Here is a 6,642-nt window from a genome sequence, read left to right on the forward strand (position 1 = left end):
GCCGAGGCCAGACAGAGAGCTATGATATGGAGACTATGGGCTCTACTTCAGTAAGCCCATTGTTTTGTGGGCTCTTCAGTGGGTCTTGTGGGTTTTGTGGGCACTTCAGTGGGTGGCCAAACTGAAAGCTATAAGAGCTATCTTTTTGACAAAAATTGTTAGTTTGTTCCATGATATTGTTAGCGGATAGGGTGTCCTGGGATGATGATGATGTAATTATCATAGCTCTATATGACCGGTCACATTACGTACCAAGGAAGCTAATTTTTTGGCACATAACGAACATAGCGTACATAGCTCTGATCCTGACATTAGTTATTTCTTTTAATAAAAATTTAATATTTTTTCTTTAATTATTAAAATAAAAGAAAAATAGAAAATTAAATTAAGAAGTTTAAAGAACTATTAATTAAAGAAAAAATACAACACCTTTTTGCTTTAATTTTCTAATTACGTAATTATGTGGAAATAACTATACAGAATTTCAAAGAAATAGAAGCGGTATATCAATTATATCTAATTATCAATATATTTAAAATTTTCTTATCCTCTAGTGTTTTTGTTAATATATAATACACTTAGTACATGTATATATAAACATACATACATACATAAATAATGAATTATTTTCTTTCAATAAAATATATATCTGCTTTCTTCTCTTGTCAATTTTTCAGAACCTTTTTAAATTAGAATAAATTAAAATGCAATAAAAACAACTTATATGTTAATTCTAAAATCTTTAATTTTTTGAATAAAATTTTACCTCTAAAATATTTGTAGATATTTTAGAAGTGTGGGAGATTAATTAAGAAAATTAATGCCCATAGTAACGTCATTAAAGAAATATATCAATCCTGAAGAATAAAAGTAGCANTGGGATATAAACTTGAAACGAAAAATTGTTTTGTTGATAGATAATTATGCGGCACCTTCATGTGTTAAATTAAAAACATTAAAATATTTTCCTTCTTGCAAATACATCACTGTTTCAGTCATGCGACCAAGAAATCGCATCTTATTTAATTAAATGCCTGTGCAGAAGTGAAATATATGCAAGAATTTTAGGAAAAGTAAACGATTGGCAAAAAAAAATATTAGTATGACTTTTTTACCAAAAGAATTTTTCTATTTGACTCACTACCTCTTTTGAAAATGTCGCGGGATCAAATGTTCGAAAAGACCATTAAGAATTGTTTTTAAAAAAGTGGTTAAAAATAGGCAAGCAGATATCTGAAAATGAAGTTGTCTATTGTAGACGAGACCATAAATAACACTTCTGAAGATATGTCAAAAGAAAAGTTTAAAAACTTGGTGACAATTGACAAAGAAATTGCAGTGTCTACTGTGATGACATTATAAGAAGTATGCCAAATTGTTACGGACGAAGGCTCTGGAGAATTAGCTAATGGAATTAAAGAAAATCAATATAAAAATAGTCTAGATCCTCGAACAAATTTTCAGATGCAAGTTCTACGAGTACTTCGTCGTGTATAGATGTCTTGTGTTTCTTAAACATTATGAATATGAGCGTTTTTTTAATGAAATGTTGCCAAAAAATAGTCTGTAAACAACGTTGGATCAATTTACCATTATTATAATTAATAACTTATTAAGTTCATTATTAAATTTATTTTTAAACATTTTTTTTAAAGTTATCTGATNGAAATTATTTATTAATCATCTTTTAATTTAAAAAATATCACGTGACTTCCTGTACGGATCAAAATTTCGTATACTCTCATCGTGGCTTCCGGTCCCAAAGGTGTCCATATCCTGTCTCTATTTTCATCTATCTAACTCCACTCTTGATATTAACAAAGGACAGACAAACGGACGACAAAGGCCTGTAATTGAAAATTACAGCCGAATTAAACAATTTATTTAATACATTTATTAATATTGTATAGATTGAAATAATTATGATTACAGAAAATGAAAATGTTCTGTTATCGAACGCATATACTCGTTTCTTTCTACAAATTAATGTAGAATCCTCTTAATTATTTAACCGATTGTTATGATCCTATAAATAATAAGAAACTTTTTTATTTTTAGTGTTTCCTATATATTATGTCCATTCTTAGTTATACTACACTTTATATGATTATTTATAATGTTCTGCATAAAAACGCACTAAAAAAGACAGTATATAGAATAAATTAAACATATGATTTAATAATCATGAAGAGAGATTTTATAACTGCAGTTCCTGTACTAAAACACTTTAATTGAAATTTAAAAAGAAATAAATTTATATATATTTTATTCTTGATGAAATTATAATATAGACTATATAATCAGTTATAACTAATGTTTTTAGTTAATTGTCAATATCTAAATGAGTTCTGAGTAGTTCAAATAAATGATAATTGAGTTTTTGATAACTACAGTATAGATCTGAGTTGCAGAGTAAATGCTGTAAACATCCCAAGGTCCCAATTTAATCAATTGAAAAAACTATACAAGCATTTAAATGGAATAAACACTATGAAATTTTAGATACTACATAAATAATTTATATTAAAATACAATAAATTATATTTATAGTTACTGACTATATTCTTTTAAATAAAACTAAAATTCGACATCACATACAATAGTTTAACACATTATAAATTGATATTTACTTAAATATATATGCTAAATATAATTATAAATTTTAATCGTTTTATTTTTTAAAAGAATTTTATATAATTTTAAATGTTTCTGCTCAAACACGAATTAATTAGAAAATTTTTTATATCGAAATTTTACTATTTTATAAGATTTTATTTTTTATAAACTATTTTAGAAAAATATATCAGTTATATTTTTAATATCTAGTTATAAGAAAGAATTATTTAATATTAAATGAATAAGTGTGGTATCGCTTTAACTTTAAACGAATGTCATTTTTATATTATTTACACTTTATTCGCATATTTTTTAAAAATCTTCCTCCTCTTTTTCCTTTTTTACATCTAAATAAATTAATATAATCATATTTTATTCAGTTATATGGATAAAAGATAAAATATAATTTAAATTAAAATTATAAGCTAAATTTGGATTATACTTTTCTTTAAAAAAATCTTTCAAATACTTTTATTAAAACGAAAATTCTTCCTAATGAAAATATTTGACTTTTTTTAAAAGCCAAGTAATTAATTTAATATAAACATCATTTAATAATCATGTCATAAAAATAATAATTTCATTACAAATCATTTTTTCTAGATTAAAAATCAGTTTTGTAATTTCCTTTTATTAAAATTAATCATATTATTATTATTATTCCATACTTATTTAAACTTACTTAGATTTTTAAAATAATTTTATTTATTTTAATCAACAATTTAACATAAAAATAATTAATTAATTTGAAAAAAATAATCTTGTATTCAAAATAATGGCAATACATTTATTTAATTAAAGGAAAGTTAAATAAAATAACATTCATTCAAAAATTTTTATTATAAATGATTTAAATACATAGTTTAATATATAAGAAATTTCCAAAATGGAAATTAAAAATTGTTTTATTTTTAAGATAATAAAATTTATTTTCACTAGTTCCTAACATATTCTTTATATATTTATTTTTTAAATCTACATGTTTGTATATTCTAAAAGTATACATTATTCTACTTATTTTTCGATTTACTTTCAAGTTGTTTAATTTCATGAATATTTACGCTTTATAAATCTTGTAAATCTCAAACTTTTATTATTATTTCTTAAATAACTTATTTATTTAAGTTACGTTTAAAACAAACACGATTTCTTTTTTTATATAAAAATTGTTTAAGTAGTTTTCTAATTTAAAATGTTTAAAATTAAAATATAATTTTATTTTACATGCAATATATTGTTTATGTCAAAAGGTCAAAGGCTAATTCGTGATGCAATTTTGTAACATTTTAAATGTAGATTTTTAAGTTTTATAAATAAAAACAAAATTATAAATGTATGCAATACAAAAATCTATGTTTGCATAATATACATTATTTAAAGTATTATTATTATTATTATTATATATTTTTATATGAATTAAGTATATTAAAATAAATATTAATACTTATACTATGTACAGTATGTAAGAAGTGTTTTAATTTTAAACTAAATTATATTAATATTAAATTTGTTATTTATGTTATTTTTATTTATCTTATATATAAAAGAATTACAGTATATATATTTTTATATTTAGTCTAAATTTTTATTAATATATTCCAATAATTTTCAAGCGTATAACTAATTTAAATTTTTGAAAATATTTAATCCTAATTTTTTTAATTTAATCTAATACAATTATAAAAAGGACTTACTTATATTTTTTATTCAAAATTAAAAAGTAGCTTTACTGTCTTAAATTGTAATTAATCTGTGGAATTTAATTTGATCCTATTAATATTCTAATTATTAAGATATTTCTATTTTTAAGCTAAATATTTATAAAAACTTTAAATAAAAATAATTTTCCTAAAAATATTCCTAATTTTTTTTAAAGTTTAATAAGATTTTTGGATTAATACACTTGTGTTGTTTTAATGAAAGCGAAAGACTGCTTAATCAAATAAAAACAGAATAAAACTTTTTATTTACAGAAAAGTTTTGTGAAAGTTCTATTTCCTATTATTGTTTCCTTGTTTATTATTTGTCCTAGCCATTAACAAATAGGCTCATTCACTGATTATCTTAAGCTTCCTTTTCTACTTCTAAACATGTTTTTCTTTCTTTACTAGATATACTATATCAATTCCACTTGTAATCGCATATGTTTGGTGTCATGTATAGTTTAATTCTAATTATTTTAATTAAAATTTTTGTGATTAAAATAAATAATAATTTTAGTTTTTACTCAGTTTATTAATGATTAGTAACGAATGTACCTGAATTGAGAAGCAAATGATATAAAATGAATAGAAATTTTAATGGATATTTAAGTATTCAATGATTACATTTAAATGGGTTTTTATAGTGTTTAATCTTTAAAGTAATTAATGTTTAGTATTGAAGAGAAACCTTACAATTGCATTCATTTTGTTTTATTTCACAATCATTCCTCTCTTCTTTAAGAGCAGGATGCCAACCTGCTTCAATCTTCAAATGATACATTGCTTTCTATTGTATATTTTTCATCTATTTGTATGCAATTTCATGAGTAGTTGTAAAAATTTTTTTCTACTTGTAGAAATTGAGAATTTTTTTTAAATTTATGTAATTTTCCAGTATTAATATTTTAATTTGAAAGATTTTTTATATAGTTTATTATTATATCTTAAAAAACTAATAGTTCGTTGTAAAATATACAAATTTAAAACAAGTTTTTCATATAAAAAAATTTCTGAGATAAATTAATATTAAATTTTAAAACTTTTAATATTCAGTTTAATAAATGTTTTTAAGAAGTTTACTAATTTATATACGCCTTATTAATATCGAATAATATAAATATACTATTTTTATGATAATATAAACGGAATTATCTGAATGTTGAAGCGAAAATAATAATCCAAGACAAATAATAAACTTGCAGATTTTTACATGATATTATTTATTTAAAAATTAATTTTCATAAATCGATATTTCTCAATTATATTTATTCCAATATTTTTAAGTAATTCTGTATTCGTTATCCTTTCTGTGTTATTGTTCTGACATCGAAATATATGAAAGGTACAGAGTAATTTTCTTGCTTGGATAGTTACTATCAGTTCTCAAGATTGGTGTAATGATAAGATTATCCTATGAACCAGAGAGATTACACAGTTAGAACAATAGAATAATTCATAATATCGAATACAGATTAAAACAAAAATATTTAGTATGAGTCCAAAAAGTTTTATTATTGCTTATTATTGTAAAGTTGCATAAAATTAATTATTTTTAAACTGTTCATAATAGTCTACATTTTTTTGTGCATATACTGTAAGTAACTATACATTTCACAATTTGTTATGTACATTTATTTGTATAATATATACTCTAATATTAATTCTTACGATTTTTAGTAAAAAATGCGATAAAAAATAGCATCAAATTTATGTTGGAAATCTCATACAGGGATGGCGACAGAGAGATGCATCTGTTTCTGAACACTAAATGAGAAATTAATCTGTAGACACTCTTAACAATTACCGGGATTAAATAATTAAAAATGTTTTAAGTATTATACTAATCCTAATAGTGAAATGTTGAAAAAACTGCTGTTTAATTAATCATCGTCAGTGCATGCTACTAAAACATATACAATGTGAAGTACAAGTACTGTACATATTGCTTTCCAAGCGCCACAATCTACAATACACTTTTGATGGCATCAAACAAGAAAATTATAGTAGATATAGTAATATCTAATATTTATAATATTTATTATTTTATCGCATACTCGGTGTATCTAATATATTATTTGATACTATTTTAAGTATTTCAATAACAAGAAAATGTTTAATTATATTTATACAGTCGACCCCCCTATAAGATCATTGATTTTTCCGTTTTATCTGAATTACATGTTGTACGAGTCACTTAGATTTTACAAATATGTGAGCCATTCACAGTCCGGCACACGTATTTGTAAAATCTAAGTGACTCGTACAACATGTAATTCAGATAAAACGGAAAAATCAATGATCTTATAGGGGGGTCGACTGTATA

The sequence above is a fragment of the Centruroides sculpturatus genome, unplaced genomic scaffold (genome assembly GCF_000671375.1).
Source record: "Centruroides sculpturatus isolate CEXI.00-Female unplaced genomic scaffold, Cexi_2.0 scaffold25, whole genome shotgun sequence".
In the NCBI taxonomy this organism is placed as follows: Eukaryota; Metazoa; Arthropoda; class Arachnida; order Scorpiones; family Buthidae; genus Centruroides; species Centruroides sculpturatus.